The sequence below is a fragment of the Schistocerca nitens genome, chromosome 8, assembly GCF_023898315.1.
Source record: "Schistocerca nitens isolate TAMUIC-IGC-003100 chromosome 8, iqSchNite1.1, whole genome shotgun sequence".
In the NCBI taxonomy this organism is placed as follows: Eukaryota; Metazoa; Arthropoda; class Insecta; order Orthoptera; family Acrididae; genus Schistocerca; species Schistocerca nitens.
Genome location: NC_064621.1, coordinates 188,076,719 through 188,097,018, shown reverse-complemented (window position 1 = coordinate 188,097,018; position 20,300 = coordinate 188,076,719).

Here is a 20,300-nt window from a genome sequence, read left to right as displayed (position 1 = left end):
GAAAAATTCTCACTTCGTGCTTTATCAGTCCTAGAAATTAGTTTCTTGCGACATCGCTGTTGGAATACGGTAAATCTAAAGCACTGCCACTACAGAAGTGTTCGTTTACCACTTACAATGATAGACTACAGCAATGATTAATCCAAAGTACTGGAACAGCTTATCTGTTTCAAACAGAAATTGAAATAAGTACTATAGGAACTGGTAGAAGTTGCCAGAATAAAATGGAAACAGTGGTTGTTAAAGTTGGGAACCGATATGTGTAAGTAAGCTCCAAGGAATACGATTTGCTTAGAGCATCAAGACAAGAATGAAAACACAGAAAGTGAATTCATGACCAGGAGAAAAGTGAAGTTTGTTACTGTAACTAGCGTATTTAATTCTTGAATTAACCATTTTTATCTATATTGAATATAAACTAGGAACAGTAGGATATACTTATAACTCATTAAAGACTTTTCTCTGTACGTTCTGTAATTTAAATCGGAAGTAACTGAACTTCTTGCTTCAGCCCTATAGTCACTTAGAAATACAAAGTACCTGCCAGAAAGAAACAGATTTCAGGTGAGATACCAGTCTTATTATATCCATTGCGCACTATATTGTCTTCACGCCAGTGAAACCCGCTTATAATATGTGGTGTCACCACATCGCCCAAGGGAATGAATTTTTGACATTTCTGAATTAAATGAAACATTTCCATAGATGTAATATATTTCTTAATATTACAACAGCTTATTGACCAACATTAGTTGTTTTATAGTGCTTAGTGTAATTTAAAATAAAAAAACTGTATTTCCCTTTAGAGCGTAAGCTTGTGAGCTACAGTAGTTACACCAGTTCCTAAATAAAATTCAATTTTTGGTAAAAATTGCTGTTTAAATACGGTGTACGTACAATACCTTCAGATTGTGTACAACTGGCTTCCGTGAAACAGTTCAAAATGTACTTTTTAGAGTGACTGATGATAAAAACGACAATTTCAGTTATCGAACGGCTAGTTACGGAGCTGTGAAAGAAGAACATAATTACAACGCGTTTGAGACCGCTATGTTAAGAAAAAATGTCATCATGAAAATCGTCAGTGAGCTGTTAATTACTCATTAATGACACCAGAAACGTTCAAATGGCTCTGAGCACTATGGGACTCAACTGCTGTGGATATCAGACACCAGAAAAGTACCCTCAGTCTTCTACACAATACGTTAAACAAAATTAGGAGACTAATGTCTAGCTAAGTGATCAAGCAAAGGAGGATTAACTGATTTAAACTGACGTTAAGAATCTGTAAACCTTGTTCTGCGAGAAGTTAACAATCATGTGATACCAAAATATTTTGTCATTTATCACGCTGAATCGATCACAGGGCACAAGAGGGCGACAATACAATAATCGGTGACATACAAAACATTGACTTGAGATTTCAATATTTATCAGAAAAATCAACATCATAAAATCGGACCGGGTGGTCGGACAAGGTCTGAAAATATAGGATAATGGAACAATGCACAAATGAATCCAAAGAACATTTACAGGTTGAAGCAGGCAATAAAACATCAAACTACAATACTGGCAATTAAAATTGCTACTCCAGGAAGATGTTGTGCTATAGACGCGAAATTTAACCGACAGGAAGAAGATGCTGTGCTATGCAAATGATTAGCTTTTCAGAGCATTCACACAAGGTTGGCGCCAGAGGCGACACCTACGACGAGCTGACATGAGGAAAGTTTCCAACCGATTTCTCATACACAAACATTAGTTCACCGGCGTAGCCAGGTGAAACGTTGTTGTGATGCCTCGTGTAAGGAGGAGAAATCCGTACCATCACGTTTCCGTAGCCTATCGCGATTGCGGTTTATCGTTTCACAACACTGCTGCTCGCGTTGGTCGAGATACAATGACTGTTAGCAGAATATGGAGTCGGTGGGTTCAGGAGGGTAATAATGAACGTCGCGCTGGATCCCAACGGCCTCGTATCACTAGCAGTCGAGATGACAGGCATCTTATCCGCATGGCTGTCGCGGATCGTGCAGCCACGTCTCGATGCCTGAGTCAACAGATGGGGACGTTTGTAAGACAACAACCATCTGCAGGAACAGTTCGACGACGTTTGCAACACCATGGACTATTAGCTTGGAGACCATGGCTGCGGTTGTCCTTGACGCTGCATCACAGTTAGGAGCGCCTGCGATGGTGTACTCAACGACGAACCTGGGTGTAAGAATCGCAAAAGGTCATTGTTTCGGATGAATCCACGTTCTGTTTACAGCATCATGATGGTAGTATCCGTGTTTGGTGACATCGCGATGAACACACATTGGAAGCGTGTATTCGTCGTCGCCATACTGGCGTATCATCCGGCGTTATGGTATGGAGTGCCACTGGTTACACTTCTCGGTCACCTCTCGTGCACATTGACGGCACTTTGTACAGTGGACGTTACATTTCAGATGTGTTACGACCCGTGGCTCTACCCTTCATTAGATCTCTGCGAAACCGTTCATTTCAGGAGGATAATGCACGACCGCATGTTGCAGGTCCTGTACGGGCCTTTCTGGATACAGATAATGTTCGACTGCTGCCCTGGCCAGAACATTCTCCAAATCTCTCACCAATTGAAAACGTCTCGTCAATGGTTTCCGAGCAAGTGGCTCATCACAATACGTCAGTCACTACTCTTGATTAACTGTGGTATCCTGTTGAAGCTGCATGGGCAGCTGTGCCTGTACACGCCATTCAAGCTCTGTTTGACTCAATGCCCGGGCGTATCAAGGCCGTTATTACGGGCAGAGGTGGTTGTTCTGGGTACTGATTTTTCAGGATGTATGCACCCAAATTGCGTGAAAATGCAATCACATGTCAGTTCTAGTATAATATATACCGTTTGTCATCTGCATTTCTTCTTGGTGTAGCAATTTTAATAGTCAGTAGTGTAATAACCATTACATGGATGTTATGATGCACATATGTCTAAGAACACATTATCTGAGAGGTCTGGATACGGCTTATTCCAAAACTCATGCGGAAAATTCAACATATACTCGAAAATATTCAGGAAGTATGAAAGAATTTTTTACAGATCATTATTTTTTAATGAAAGTTTTGGAGGTATCGGTAATTGACACGGATGTATCTGACATGAACGTTGATGCTCTCATAGAAACTGGAAGGGCGGACAGAGCTACTAGTTACATACCATACGACTCACTGATAAAGATGGAAGATTTTTCTTTACTCCTGTAAACTCTCATCCCCGTAATTTTAAGTGATCTGACCGTTATCTTAATAAATGCCTGTCAGGCTATAGGGTGAAATACTTACTTTAGCCATTACTCTACAAGCCATGAAACTACTGCCTAATTGTAATCGGCTTCACTGTAGTTATTTACTACAAAACAGATCATAAAAGACGGTAGGTTCGTCCTTTAATTTAATTTATTCATTCCCCATCCGTGCCGGCTCGTCTTGCGTGCTGTTATATCTTTGCTCACTGGCGCAGTCCGCTTTCCTATCACGCCCCCGGGTGGTGTTTCGGTTTTCTTGTACTTGGCTCTTTGGTTAAATGGGGTTGGAGGAGATTGTTGACGGACAGAGGGGCAGTGAGAGAATGGTGAAGGCAGCATTATGGGATCTGACAGGCGGTCGCTAGTCCAGTGAGTGGCTACTTGTATGGGACTGTGTTCGTGTGGAGTGTTGGGATCTACGCTGTAGCGCACGATTCACCACCTGGACTTGGGAGTGATCGTCTGCTGATGTGGGCATCATGATCATGTTGATTTTCTCTGGTAATCATCCCTCCTGCCTTATTCTTGGGTGAGGTAATTGTGTTTATGTATTTTAGCACACGTGTTCCGGTGCTGGACTTGCTCCCGTTAGGCCACTTTGCCGGCTGTTCTCCACCACTCCGCACTCAAGCTACTAACTAAATTTGTCCCCTCTCTCTGTGAGCAACCGTTGCCGGTGATAAATTTGAGTGTATTTAAACTGTTTTTCCCGTTTTATCACAGTTCGTCGTTATTGCAATAGTGTGAAATTAATTTGATTATAATATGTTCTAGGGCATCACAAATATTAGTGACCACTGGGGTCGAATATCGAGCCTGACCTTTAAGGTGGCATGTTCTTGCTTGCCCGACTTGAGCATGAATTGTAGCATCGTGCGTGGTCATGTTGCAGAAATGCTAGTGGCCCAGGAATGTTGACTCGTTTTCACACTCACATTGGAAAATCATGGTGAGATTCAGCACTTCCCTTAAAGGAAGTAATTAATTTATTGTTTACTGTTGTATATTTTATTACTACTGTGATCTCGTGCTTATATATTAGCTCGCATGCATTTCTTCCTTCTTTTAAGTTTGCTTAAGCAAATTTTGATTTTGGGGGTTCTTGTTGTCAATTGGCTGTTTAATCAAATCAGTTGCTATATTTGGTTATTACTGCTAAACGATTTACCAATTAATCAGCTTGGTTTTAGTTATGCAGTCATTGTGACACTTTGATTTTGGTCAGTATCTGGGGTGGGTTCAAATGGCTCTGAGCACTATGGGACTTAACTTCTGAGGTCATCGGTCTCCTAAAACTTAGAACTACTTAAACCTAACTGAACTAGGGACATCACACACATCCACGCACGAGGCAGGATTCCAACCTGCGACCGTAGCGGTCGCGCGGTTCCAGACTGTAGCCCCTAGAACCGCTCGGCCACCCCGTCCGTCTCTGGGGCGGGGATGGCATTTTGTATTCTTATCTCGGTTCTTGAGAATTTACTTATTTTTTATGCTCATTATTTCATAATTTATGAGGCTGTTTGTTGTCCCTCGCTTCCCGGGTTGCTCGTAGCGTTGGAGCCAGTGGCCCCGGCGGGTCATCCACTACATGCCGATTCCACCCGCAAGCCTAGTCCACGTAGGCTGTGTACATGTGTGCGGCGTGGTGTTCCGCCACCAGTGTTACAGTAGCCCCTGAGGAGTCTGGGCGTCCTCAGTTGCTACGGCATCTCTCTGCAAGTTAAGTCCTTAATCTTTACGGCATTCGGACTTAACTTTAAATCAAAGTGTCCGCTACCCTAAGCCATCCAAGCTAAGCCTTGCCTCCACCAGCCCGGTCTTGTATTGCTACTGCTGCCTTAAAATTTGTTTTGATTTTAAGATCTTTCCGTCCTTTAACTGTGGATTGCTGAACCTGTAAATACTGAAATCGTTGTTACCTATATGTTGTTAGTGCCTAAAGGACACTCCTAATCTTTGTCCTAATCCTGGACATGTAAACTTTAAAATATTGTCAGATGGCGAATTTGTGAAATTTTGAATATTGTTATCCTCCTGTTTGAAAAGTTGTCAATGTCAAAGAGCTCCTCCAGTTTTGTGAAATGCTGAACCTGTAAATTAAAAAAAAAAAAAAAGTGTTATCCTTCGGTTTCTACACTGCTAGCGCCTAAGGCGCCCTCAAGTTATTTTAATCGTAATGCTGAACTTGTAAATTTATTATAAATAAGGGCCACCTTCTTTGTTTGTAGTTTACTATTTAATGAGTGTTTCTCAAATTTTTGTGGTAATGTTCTTTCCGTAATTGTAGAGAAGTCACATTTGCCTGGTTGAAATTTTGCGGATGCTCAAAGAGCTGTCGAGTTACATTTTTATGAAAGTTGAACTTGTTATTTTGAAGAGGCATACCTTGTCCGACAAAGGATATAGATGTTTTATTGTAGATTAGTCTTTCTGGTTTGTCACCCTAAAATCAGTCTAAATCGGTTACTACTGATTTCTGTAAACTCAGCCTGCACCTTCCTCCCACCCGTTAAGTTGTTGCCGTATCCTGGGGCATACACTGAGTTATTTATCCCTAAACAGTGGTAAACAACGCCTAACTATGTTGCAAAATCCCAAAACCATTCGGTCTGCAGAATTCTTGTACGATTCGGCATTTCTGTTTCTGCGAAATACTCATCTCAATACACTACTAACCATATTTATTTTAATTCCGCACAATTTCTGATCCTCGACTTCGCAAATAGGTATTCGCTCGAACGACTCCATCCGCTACTGACCTCTGCACACGCTGAAATCAAGCCTTCTCGTCGATACACGAAATTCCCTGCCGGTCTGAAGAGGCGCTAGCTCGATGAATGATATAGAACTTAACGCTCACCATCTAGCCCCTGTTGCGAGGGCGCCCGCTGGTAGTGATTTCGTCCACAGTAAGCTAAACGAAGTATCGCTTGAATAAAGTATTTTAACAGCATTCGCCCGAATTATGTTTAATAAAGCAAGTTTCCCGGTAGTAGTCCAATGAACACTGAAGTAATAATTTCTGTTTCACGAGATTTTTTTATATTGCAGTGGCGGGTCTATAGTGAAACAGGCTGCAGTCAGCACTTTGCAGTCGACAATTTTTGAAAAGAGTTGTAGCATCTCGCATATTACTTTCTGGGAGTCCAGATTTAGGTCACTCATACAGAACGGTATGCGAATGTCTGTTAGAAATCATGTGCTTCGTCACTTCTATAATCCTATGTATAGCCAATCCACTCATCCCACTCCCGCACCACTTGCAGTGGTCGGAAGTAATTGTGCTGTATGGTGGATTGTGAAGCTGCTCTGCCAGTGGTCAGCAACCTGCACCCAATTCGTGGTTATAGTGGTGGGGCTGTTGGATACCAGGCGGCTATCCGATGTTTCATAACGAAAATAGCAATGCCGTGTACGTACTTTTTTCATAACCAAAACCGACAGTCGTAGAGTATTAATGATGTCAAAGCCCCGAAGACGTTGGCTGAGCTTGGTCGCCGATACGTTTGTAGCTGAACAATGGCCAGTTGTCATGCCCAATGAGTGGTGTCCTCATGTACAGTGGTCGGTGGTGGGGAAAGGACAGGTTATGGCACTGCAGCAATGGCGCTGACTAAGGCCCGGGGGCAGGGCGGTGAACAACGACCAGTGTAGCAGCAGCCGCACAGGGCGCCATGTATATTCAGCTGAGTGCGGGAGGCACTTGAGCGTGCAAAGCCATCTTGCGCCGAGCATGGGCGTCACCGGCTCGCAGTAGTGACTTGTTCCTGCTCATTCAACGATGGGCAGCAATACAGTTTCCTCACGCAGGCAACGACGGCTGGACAGCTAGGTGGCCCATGCTCGAATCACAGTGGGCGGACTGCAGTGGTCGGACGTTTAGCTGCAGGTAGCCCGTCAGTACTGATACACATATCGAATATTCTACAGTACGCAAGTATTACAAAATAATGACATTTCAAGAGCCCTCCTGAAACGTGATATTCTAATTAACGAGCAACTGTTGATGGTCACAGGTTCGAATCCTGCCTCGGGCATGGCTGTGTGTGCTGTCCTGAGGTTTAAGTAGCTCTAAGTCTAGGGGACTGATGACCCCAGATGTTAAGTCCCATAGTGCTCAGAGCCTTTTTTTTTTTTTTTTTTTTTTGATGGTCAGGGATCAATTGGCGACCCATAGTACTGCGAGTACTTATGTTGCCCATATTTTCCCAGAACGGCTGAAAATAGACGATGTTTGATTGTTGTTCTGACCAGCACATCTCCTCATCTCTCACTCAATGAACACATTTGGTCACTGATTGCCGAGAAACAGGCATTAGCCGGCCGTTAGTTCAAATGGCTCTGAGCACTATGGGACTCAACTGCTGAGGTCATTAGTCCCCTAGAACTTAGAACTAGTTAAACCTAACTAAGGACTACACAAACATCCATGCCCGAGGCAGGATTCGAACCTGCGACCGTAGCGGTCTTGCGGTTCCAGACTGCAGCGCCTTTAACCGCACGGCCACTTCGGCCGGCAGCCGGCCGTTAGGATTGAGCTCGTAACAATGTGTCTGTACGCGCATAAATATAATTTTTTATGTTCCGTGGTCTGGTTAGTAGTCAAGCTGTTACTGAAGTCATACACCATATGGTGGAACCCGTAGAACTGAACTACAATGACCGCAGTATTTGTCTGGACATGGGATAGCTCTAAGATAATACTAGGCAAATATTACATTTTGTCACAACTATTTACAGCATAGAACCTGAAGTCTCAGAAGCCTAAGGCTTCGCATTTTTTTTACTTTACGTTTGTTTTAATTATTTGTTGCAATAATGCTGTACAGTAACATAATGTTTATGTGCAGTCATCCTTCATGTGTAAACCACTTTTAAGAGTGGTTGGTAGATTGAGTCTCAAGTTTTGTTATGGTTAACTGGGGGATCATCTGTTGAAAAAGAGGCGGAAAGACGCTGTTGCGATGCCCTCCTATCAGGAACCGATGTGGACGATTTTGGTGACTGTATATTTACGGAAGGAGCTGCTTTAGGGTATAAATTGATGGATGAGTTTACAGCATTTTTATTTGCTAATGTCCATCGCCAGTAGCTGAAAGTTGACTGACGATTTACGAAACTGCAGCTATTGACTGCTTGATTGAGCGTCCATACTAGTGTGCCGATATTATTTTTGTTCACACTGTGCCCAATTAACGGCCGGGGTCGCCAAGCGGTTTAAGGCGCTACAGTCTGGAACGGCGCGACCGCTACAGTCGCAGGTTCGAATCCTACCTCGGGCATGGATGTGTGTGATGTCCTTAGGTTAGTTATGTTTAAGTATTTCTAAGTTATAGGGGACTGATGACCTTAAAAGTTAAGTCCCATAGTGCTCAGAGCCATTTGAACCATTTTTGTGCCCAATTAATTTGTACACTGGGCACTCACTAGAATCACACATTGTCCAGAAATAATACATTCATTTTAAAATGAAGCGAAAACACGTGTTTGCCTTTGTCAGAGTAATGCAAAGGCCGTGTGGCTAGGGCCTCCCATCGGGAAGACCATTCACCTGGTGCAGGTCCTTCGAGTTGACGCCACTTCGATGTCAATGGGGATGAAATGATGATAAGAACAACACCCAGTCCCTGAGCTAACAAGATCTCTGACCTAGCCGGGGGATCGAACCCGCGCCGTGAGGTACCATGTGGTTAGAGTTAAACGAATTGTTCCTTCGTCCTGTATGGATAATAGCTGTAAATATAGCTCTAAGCGCATAAATATTGAAACACTATAATTACCTTAGCATATTGTATTTTATTTACCAACCTATAATCGAGACATGTTCCATTGCACTGAGCAACTGCTAAATGTGAATCAGGAGCGGATAGTTTTTTCTGGAGGGCTACAAGGATTACAAGGGTGCACATATTTGGTCTCGCGGTTCTAGGCGCTCCGTCCGGAACCGCGCGACTGCTACGGTCGCAGGTTCGAATCCTGCCTCGGGCATGGGTGTGTGTGATGTCCTTAGGTTAGTTATGTTTAAGTAATTCTAAGTTATAGGGGACTGATGACCATAGATGTTAAGTCCCATAGTGCTCAGAGCCATTTGAACAATTTTTGGTGCACATATCCTTAAAGGCTACGTGAGTCTAGGAGTCTAGTTTTACAATTAGGAGATACACACACACACACACACACACACACACACACACACACACACACACACACACACACAAGCACACACACACACACACACACACGGGCAATCGTCCCGGAACGCAGTACAGAGATGCATCGCGTTCACATGACAACAGATGTTAAAAGTGGCGTCAATGCGGTACAATGCATCCGTTCACACATACGCTACTGGCCATTAACATTGCCACACCAAGAAGAAATGCAGATGATAAACGGGTATGCATTGGAGAAATATATTATACTAGGACTGACATGTGATTACATTTTCACGCAATTTGGGTTCATAGATCCTAAGAAATCAGTATCCAAAACAACCACCTCTGGCCATAATAATGGCCGTGATACACATGGGCATTCAGTCAAACAGAGATTGGATGGCGTGCACACGTGCAGCTGCCCATGCAGCTTCAACACGATACCACATTTCATCAAGAGCAGTGGCTGGTGTATTGTGATAAGCCAGTTGCTCTGCCACCATTGACCAGACGTTTTCAATTGGTGAGATATCTGGAGAATGTGCTGGCCAGGACAGCAGTCGAACATTTTCTGTATCCAGAAAGGCCCGTACAGGACCTGAAACATGCGGTCGTGCATTATCCTGTTGAAATGTAGGGTTTCGCAGGGACAGAATGAAGGATAGAGCCACGGGTTGTAACACATCATAAATGCCGGCCGTTGTGGCCTTGCGGTTCTAGGCGCTTCAGTCTGGAACCGCGTGACCGCTAAGGTCGCAGGTTCGAATCCTGCCTCGGGCATGGATGTGTGTGATGTCCTTAGGTTAGTTACGTATAAGTAGATCTACGTTCTAGGAGACTGATGACGTCAGAAGGTAGGTCCCACAGTGCTCAGAGCCATTTGAGCCATTTTCGGAACATCTGAAATGTAACGTCCACTGTTCAAAGTGCCTTCAATGCGAACAACAGGTGACCGAGACGTGTAACTAATGGCACCCCATACCATCACGCCGGGTGATACGCCAGTATTGCTATGACGAATACACGCTTCCAATGTGCGTTCACCGCGATGTCGCCAAACACGGATGCGACCGTCATGATGCTGTAAACAGGACTAGGATTCATCCGAAAAAATGATGTTTTGCCATTCGTGCACACAGGTTCGTCATTGAGTACACCATTGCCGGCGCTCCTGTCTGTGATGCAGCGTCAAGGGTAGCCGCAGCAATGGTCTCCGAGCTGATAGTCCATGCTGCGGCAGACGTCGTCGAACTGTTCCTGCAGATGGTTGTTGTCTTGCAAATGTCCCCATCAGTTGACTCAGGGATCGAGACGTGGTTGCACGATCCGTTGCAGCCATGAGGGTAAGATGCCTGTCATCTCGCCAGCTAGTGTTACGAGGTCGTTGGGATCCAGCAAGGCGTTCCGGATTACCCTCCTGAAACCACCGATTCCATATTCTGCTAACAGTCACTGGATCTCGACTAACGCGAACAGTAATGTTGCGATACGATAAACCGCAATCGCGATGAGCTACAATCCGAACTTTAACAAGGTCGGAAACTTGATGGTACACATTTCTCCTCCTTACACGAGACACCACAACTACGTTTCACCAGGCAAAGCCAGTCAACTGCTGTTATGAGATATCGGTTGGAAATTTCCCTCATGTCAGCACGTTGTAGGTGTCACCACCGGCTCCAACCTTGTGTGAATGCTCTGAAAAGCTAATCATTTGCTAATCACAGCATCTTCTTCCTGTCGGTTACATTTCGCGTCTGTAGAACGTCATCTTCGTGGTGTAGCAAGTTTAATGGCCAGTAGTGTACCTGTCAAGTAGGATAGACATAGTCGCACATTGGTTTTCACCATGTTGTCGTGCCACCTTGACGCTTTTACCAGGGCTCGTCTCAGTTTCCTGGAGAACCCGGTCCTACAAATCTGGTGTACTGTCATCCCGCGGCCTCCGTGCACGTTGTGTGTTTGAAATCACCCATGATCACACAAACGTACAAACGGAGCTTGGAATGTTTTGCGATGAGGTTGATGTGCTGCCTCTCGACCGTTTCCATCTGCTTGGCAGCACACAAACACAAACTTAGCTTGTTCCCGACATCAATACCTGCCCATCCTACTGCTCATAGTACGCTGCGTCAATTACACAGCCTGCAACACACAAGGAATGGCTCTCTGAGCACTATGGGACTCAACTGCTGAGGTCATTAGTCCCCTAGAACTTAGAACTACTTAAACCTAACTAACCTAAGGACATCACAAACATCCATGCCCGAGACAGGATTCGAACCTGCGACCGTAGCGGTCTTGCGGTTCCAGACTGCAGCGCCTTTAACCGCACGGCCACTTCGGCCGGCACACAAGGAATGCACGGGACGCAGTCAGAGGAACTTTCATTCGTCGCCCCATCTACTGTGGCAATGATGCATTTCCGGACACATGCTCATAGGACCTGTTTTCCTCCATTTCCGGTTAGGATACCGTCCTGCAGTTTGTCGGTCGTATTAATATTCACCCATTATATATATGTCATAATTTCAACATAGTCGTTATTACATTAGATGCAATACAAATTTACCATTATGTTTCCTGCAGAAAATATCCAACACTTTCTCAGCGTTCATCGTTGATGCAATATCTGAAGGATACGCAACAGTGCCAGTCATTTTAAACGATCTTTTGTCATCCTGCTGCGAAGATATGTCTTCAGGCGACGTAATGTTGGGAGAGGTCTCTTCGCAGTACAGGTTGTTACATGAAGCAACAAGTGACACAAGGCTAATATACGATAGCACCGTTGCTCTTCCACTGCCCTCTACTGGAAACGTTTTGATAATTTCGTCCGTTTGTTGGCAAATTTGGAGCGCTGTCTTGAATGCTACATTACTAGGGAGATCGTCTCTGTATGGTTTTGCACTTTCCAAAACAAGCTCCATATCTTTATCATTAAAAGTTTTGCGAAAAGAATTTCTATGGATGTCCGATTCTTGTGGTTGAGTTGTGAGGAGCCTAAATCATATTTCGTTTAACAAATAATTGAAAGAAGGTAAGAATAGTGATAGACGATAATGCCCTTCTACAAACTGTGTCTGAAAATTTGGTCTGTTCAAAACATAGCTGTACATTGCTACTTAAACATAGTGCCACCTGAACGCATTTCCGAAAGTTTTCCATCGATTAGTAACAAAGTCTATTCAAAAGATTTTACTCGTGGCTTCTTTCTCATATCAGTAGCATTCTTATGAAGAGTAAGGATCAGAGAAGCGCAATTGACGATGTGTGCAGTCCCGTCTACTGCCCCATCGCACGAAGTCAGGCGTTATTTACTGACGGGCCAAAGAAACTGGTACATCTACTTAATATCATGTGGGGCTCCCGAGAGCACGCGGAAGTGTCGGAAAAAGACGCGGCATGGCTTCGACTTATGTCTCAAGTAGTGCTGGAGCTTAGTGACACCATGAATCCTGCAGTGATGTTCATAAACCTGTAAGACCACAAGGGTGTGGAGATCTCTTCTGAACAGCACGTAGCAAGGCATCTAAGATATGCTCAGTGATGTTCATATCTGGGAAGCCTGGTGGCCAGCGGAAGTTTTTAAACTCTGAAAGTGTTTATGGAGCCACTCTGTAGCAATTCTGTACGAGTGGGGTATAGAATTGGTCCGTCACGATACACAATGAACATGAAAAGATGCAGGTGATCAGTCAACATGGTTACATATGTTTCATGTGGCATAATCGTTTCTAGACGTGTCAGGGGTCCCATATAACTCCAGCTGCACACGGTACACATCATTACAGAGCCTCCACCAGCTTGAAAGACCTCTGCTAACAGGCAGGGTCCCTGGATTCATGAGGCTGTCTTCATACCCGTACACGTCCATCCGCTCGATACAATTTGAAACGAGATTCGTCAGACCAGGGAACATGTTTCCTTTCACCAACAGTCCCATATCGGTGTTGACGGGCGTAGGCGTAGGCGTAAAACTTTGTGTCGTGTAGTCATTAAGGGTACAGGAGTGGGAATTAGACTCCGAAAGCCCGTATCGATGGTGTTTCATTGAATGGTCGCACGCTGACACTTGTTGATGGCCCAGCATTGAAATCTGCAGCAATTTGCGGAAGGGTTGCACTTGTGTCACGCAGAACAATTCTCTTCAGTCGTCGTTGATCCCGTACTTGCAAAAATCTTTTTTCGACAGCAGCGATGTCGGACAATTGATGGTTTACCATCTTACTGATATCCTCGGATATGCTGTGTCGCAACGCTCGTGTGCTTACTATAACACCACCTTCAAACTTACTTCAATCCTGATAATCTGTCATTGTAGCAAGAGTAACACATCTAACAAATGCGTCAGGCACTTGTTTATATAGGCGTTGCCGGCCACAGCACTATTTTCTACCCGTTTACGGATCTCTGTGCTTGAATACGCATCCGTATACCAGTTTATTTGGCGCTTCAATGTACGTTTATCGTCTTTGTATGTCTATGGCGTCACAGTCCGACACGAATCCCTTGATTCCAATGCAGATTTTTTATTTATTTGAAGGCTACTTAAATCAGAATTGATGATAGTTTGTTCAGCCCTATAAAGATAACCTGATATACAATGTAAAGAGTTTCCTGGCAGCAACATGCTACCTAATCATTAAGAGGTACATAGTTTGATTTTATACCAAAACATACACTCCTGGAAATGGAAAAAAGAACACATTGACACCGGTGTGTCAGACCCACCATACTTGCTCCGGACACTGCGAGAAGGCTGTACAAGCAATGATCACACGCACGGCACAGCGGACACACCAGGAACCGCGGTGTTGGCCGTCGAATGGCGCTAGCTGCGCAGCATTTGTGCACCGCCGCCGTCAGTGTCAGCCAGTTTGCCGTGGCATACGGAGCTCCATCGCAGTCTTTAACACTGGTAGCATGCCGCGACAGCGTGGACGTGAACCGTATGTGCAGTTGACGGACTTTGAGCGAGGGCGTATAGTGGGCATGCGGGAGGCCGAGTGGACGTACCGCCGAATTGCTCAACACGTGGGGCGTGAGGTCTCCACAGTACATCGATGTTGTCGCCAGTGGTCGGCGGAAGGTGCACGTGCCCGTCGACCTGGGACCGGACCGCAGCGACGCACGGTTGCACGCCAAGACCGTAGGATCCTACGCAGTGCCGTAGGGGACCGCACCGCCACTTCCCAGCAAATTAGGGACACTGTTGCTCCTGGGGTATCGGCGAGGACCATTCGCAACCGTCTCCATGAAGCTGGGCTACGGTCCCGCACACCGTTAGGCCGTCTTCCGCTCACGCCCCAACATCGTGCAGCCCGCCTCCAGTGGTGTCGCGACAGGCGTGAATGGAGGGACGAATGGAGACGTGTCGTCTTCAGCGATGAGAGTCGCTTCTGCCTTGGTGCCAATGATGGTCGTATGCGTGTTTGGCGCCGTGCAGGTGAGCGCCACAATCAGGACTGCATACGACCGAGGCACACAGGGCCAACACCCGGCATCATGGTGTGGGGAGCGGTCTCCTACACTGGCCGTACACCACTGGTGATCGTCGAGGGGACACTGAATAGTGCACGGTACATCCAAACCGTCATCGAACCCATCGTTCTACCATTCCTAGACCGGCAAGGGAACTTGCTGTTCCAACAGGACAATGCACGTCCGCATGTATCCCGTGCCACCCAACGTGCTCTAGAAGGTGTAAGTCAACTACCCTGGTCAGCAAGATCTCCGTATCTGTCCCCCATTGAGCATGTTTGGGACTGGATGAAGCGTCGTCTCACGCGGTCTGCATGTCCAGCACGAACGCTGGTCCAACTGAGGCGCCAGGTGGAAATGGCATGGCAAGCCGTTCCACAGGACTGCATCCAGCATCTCTACAATCGTCTCCATGGGAGAATAGCAGCCTGCATTGCTGCGAAAGGTGGATATGCACTGTACTAGTGCCGACATTGTGTATGCTCTGTTCCCTGTGTCTATGTGCCTGTGGTTCTGTCAGTGTGATCATGTGATGTATCTGACCCCAGGAATGTGTCAATAAAGTTTCCCCTTCCTGGGACAATGAATTCACGGTGTTCTTATTTCAATTTCCAGGAGTGTAGATCTGAAAAACATGTACAAAAAATTCTGGAAGAACATGTTCATTTCTCATGGTTCACTCACAATCACAATTTTTGTGATGGCTTTCGGATTCGCTGTGCCATGTGCAATGAACAGACAAAAATGGCGAGCACGGGTGAACCGTAGAACGAAAGCATCTGCTTTCATGGACTTTTGCCTACCTTTGAGATGTACAATTTCAATTTGACGTAGTTATTATAGCCTGTGCAACGTACTGTAAAAGAGTGCATTTTTTGTCTGCTTGATTCTCTATTATAGACTATTATCATCTCTGTATTCTTCTTTAATTTTTATGAGAAGCCTACGTTCTTCCTCAGGGTTCGAGATATGTCCATAGCGAACTGCATTATGTTCGATTCGCTGGTTCAGACTTAATAAAGTGACAGAGTCACTCTCACATTTATGACATTGGTATCTTGTGAATTACTCACTATGCCTTTCAACAAGAAGTGAAGTGCTGTATCATGAGTGAAATACGGTGGTTCTTGATAAAAATACCAAACAAGGCAGGAGATACTATTTTCTAACAAGAGGAATTTGGCGAAATGTTAGGGCGTATAGAACAACAAATGCACTGTCTGTAAGAAGCCTGACGGTGATCGAAAATCGAAACGGTTAGCTTCAGATAGAGCTGTTTAAAGCAGCTAGTGGCAGTACTATTTGTTACTAACTAGGAAAAGAATCAAGAGCGTGGCGAATATAGCCGTGTATGTGAACCTAAACGCAGCCATAGAAATTTTCTAAGATTTCAAAAAGTAAAACATTTAACTTTTCTTGCACGACGAGTGAAACATACACAATAGCTCTTTTATCTGCTACATGGTCATGAAACGATAAAGGACGTCGCGTTTGATTGTACTTTTAGCGCAAATTCCAAAAATAAAAAGAAACAAGGAGCAATGAAATCGGGTATAACACTAGAAGTTACTATTACGTTCTGTTAATTAAGGGCTTTGTGCACATTTTGAACTCACAGTTACATGCTGCTCGTAAGTAAAAATAGTGTTTATGCCGAAATTTTCTCTCTCCCCTTGCCTCCTCCCCCTTCCTCATTCCTGAAGCCGCCGTGTATTAGAACGATAAGCGACCGCTGAATTGCATACAAATAGACGGCACTATATATTTCTAACATAACATAGGAGCTTAAAATTGTAATATGGGTATGAAAATACTGAATGAATAAATACTAAGAATACGTTTTCCTTCTCTATGTGTTTCATGTTTTGAAACACTGCGCAATGATGCGGAATGTATATTGTGGCAGTCGGCCACTACCGTAAACAAACGAGAACTTATTACTGCACGAGAGGAGAGGAGCGGTGCAGGGGAATAAATCCCGCCTCCCTTTCCAAGGGCTGCCATCCTAGGCCCGCGCTCTGTGCTTCCACAAAAACAGAACTGACATAACGCTCAGAAGGATCGCTGATAGCTTATGTTGTGATAAGAGTCGCATTCGAATCCCTTGATGCGCCAGGATTAGTCTCTTCACTCATTTCAAAATAAGAAGAAAACAATCAGCAACACAAGGCGAAATGGGGTAACAAAGCATTCGCTAGAAGTTACAGCGCCGTTTTCTGCTGCAGTTGGCAGTGGTAGTTCAGGCCCGATCTCTACCAGTATCTCACGCAAGCCTACTTCAATACACTCCCTAAAACTGCCAGGATATAGTGTCCGTATAAAAACACTTGTTTATGAACAATAAGTAGCAAAAGGCGTTGCCTAACTGCTCTGTCTACATCAATGATTACTTAACAAATGGATACACACAGGCTCTTAAAGCTTACTTTTTCTTTTATTTCTTTTCAGGTGTATTATTTTGGAGGGAACATTTGTTTTGTTCTGTGCTGCTTAAGAGAAGAAGGTTAAGTTTACCAGAACATCAGTCTATGAAATTTTGTATCACTGAGTGATCGTTTGGCGAAGGAATGAGAATGATTTTCTCATAGCTTTATAGTAGCAACATCTGCAAACATTTTTCTGTAGAGAAGTCACTACCCATTGTGACAGATAAAGAGAAGTTCCAGAGGTCTAATTAAACGCTATCATCAGTTAAAAAGGCTCACTAAACATTCCTTAATCAATTGACTAATATTTGTACTGTTACAGTGTATGACTGTTTTTCACATATTACATATTTAAGTACATGCTGCCTGATATTTTAAAACACAGGTCGTACATTATACAATATTACATTGTTCCATATCACTGACAAATGAGCAATATATCATGGGTATTAAGAATGATTTACAAACAAAATTAAATTACTTGTAGGAAACGGAATGTTAAAATAATTAATGTTAGTTATTTGGAAGAAAAAAGCACAAAGATGACGAACAAATTATGGTTCGCGTTGTTGCTGTTCCAGGCAGGTGCGCGCCGTCGGAAACATCGATCCTGTACCACCTGATGTAGCATATAGGATTATGTCATCCTATGTTACTAAATGAAACGCGTCATGAATGACTGTGTGTGCATTTGTTTCTGCTGTCTGAGAACTAGTACTACTCTTTACATCTTTTAAATTCTTATTCGTATGTAGGGCATATCCACAGCAATACTTGTGTTGCCAGATGTAAAAGTAGTTCTACATGTTGTGTGTGTGTGTACTTTTGCGTGCATTACTCTGTTTCCATTGACTGGTGCCATAGGCCAGAATGGAGCCTCGGAACCTAAGCTTCGTGATTCGTCTCCCAGTATGATGTGCTCATTAGATGTAATTATTGTCTCGTTGCTTGTGATATTCGGTACGAGCTCTGATCCAGAGGTTAAGCAGCATGCCCAGTGACGTGCCAATACGTGTATCGAAATTCACCTCGAATCGCACCGCCGTGTTGCAATTTGCTGCCGAATTTCGCACCATATATACCGCCAAATTACTTATTAATTTACTCACATGTTGATCTGCTTTATATCCGCCAGGTTAGCCGAGAGCTCAGGCCTGTGTGGCCGTGTGGTTCTAGACGCTTAAGTCGCCGGCCGCAGTGGCCATGCGGTTCTAGGTGCTACAGTCTGGAGCCGAGCGACAGCTACGATCGCAGGTTCGAATCCTGCCACGGGCATGAATGTGTGTGATGTCCTTAGGTTAGTTAGGTTTAATTAGTTCTATGTTCTAGGCGACTGATGACCTCATAAATTAAGTCGCATAGTGCTCAGACCCATTTTTGCTTTTTTTTACGCTTCAGTCTGGAACCGCGTGGCCGCTGCGGTCGCAGGTTCGAATCCTGCCTCGGGCATGGATGTGTGTGATGTCCTTAGGTTAGTTAGATTTAAATAGTTCTAAGTTCTAGGGGACTGATGACCACAGATGTTAAGTCCCATAGTGCTCAGAGCCATTTGAACCATTTTTTATTTATTTATTTACTTATTTTTTTTAGCCGAGAGCGCTAATGCGCTGCTTCCTAGACTGGGGTAGGCGCGCCGACACCGGATCGAATCCGCCTGGCGGATTAACGACGAGGGTCGGTGTTGCGCCCATCCTGGATGTCGTTTTTATGTGGTTTTCCACATCCCACTTGGTGAATACCGGGCTAGTCCTCACGTCCCACCTCAGTTACACGACTGGTAGATATTTGAAAACCGTTCGCATTATTTCACGGTTTCCACTAGACGCAGACAGCTGGAGTACACTCATTCCACCCTCTGACACTAACATCGCCCAATCTCTAGTAAGATGGCCGATCCGGCGTTGAAGTGGGACTAGGGCCCCACGAAAATGAAATGATTCCTCCTATGGTATATAGGCAAACATTTTACACGGACAAGTATAATTTCGCTGTTTTCCACCGTTCCTAACGGTGTACTTTTAATGGCCGCAGTGTAACTCACATCTTGCGAGATGAGACGGGAATCTTGCTTTCGTGCTACTCCCGCCTGCTCTTATTCTCGATCCAATTTGCGCAGCCCTTCTGAAGTTCCGCTAAAAGATTCTTCCGCCGCGGCTGGAAAATGTAAGCGGCTACACAAAGCACTCCCTGTAATGAATAGCTTGTATTGCGTCGTACGCCTTCCCAGTATTCCAGCGACGTCATCACAGTATTTAAGCAATTAACAGACGCTAAGTGCGCGGGCCCTGCTCGATGAGAGGAACGAGGTGGTCCCAAGGGGGGGAGCGCTTTCCCTCCGCTACGTCGCGCACCGCGGATTTCTGCTGGCGGAACTGATCTCTTTCTGCCGCCGTCCCCTCCGCCGGCAGGACTGCTCCGCTCTCTTCCGAGAACTCAAGCCGTGTGCATGAAATCCTCTTGCCTCCTCATTTCGAGTGTGCGCTTTCCGCACAGAGGATTAAATCCTGTAGTGTAGTTTTTACTGGGAACTCTGGCAACGCGCGTAAATGGTATGTGGCTGAGGATAAACGTGCACCAAGAGACGGATCTTGAAGTGGAGTTGTAGGCAGATGGGGAGTAGAAGAGAAAAAGAGGCGGATGTAATCCGTCACCGGTACAAGGACACAGCTTGAAATGACGCTGCGATCGTGTGGCACAAAAGACAGAAAGAAATTAGTAAAAAAACTCTTGTCAGACTGAAAAGAGAATGTACTGCTTTATCCTGATTACACTACAGAAGACAGATGGTGCTAATTATTTTAAATAATTTCGACAGCTGAAAATCAAATCTGCATCCTTACTTACTGTGTTAGAAATCAATGCCTGTCGCCCATCTGGCCTGATTCTTGAGCGGAGACTCCATCCAACTCATCGATTTCTACCGAATTGTAAAATCGTGTGTACCA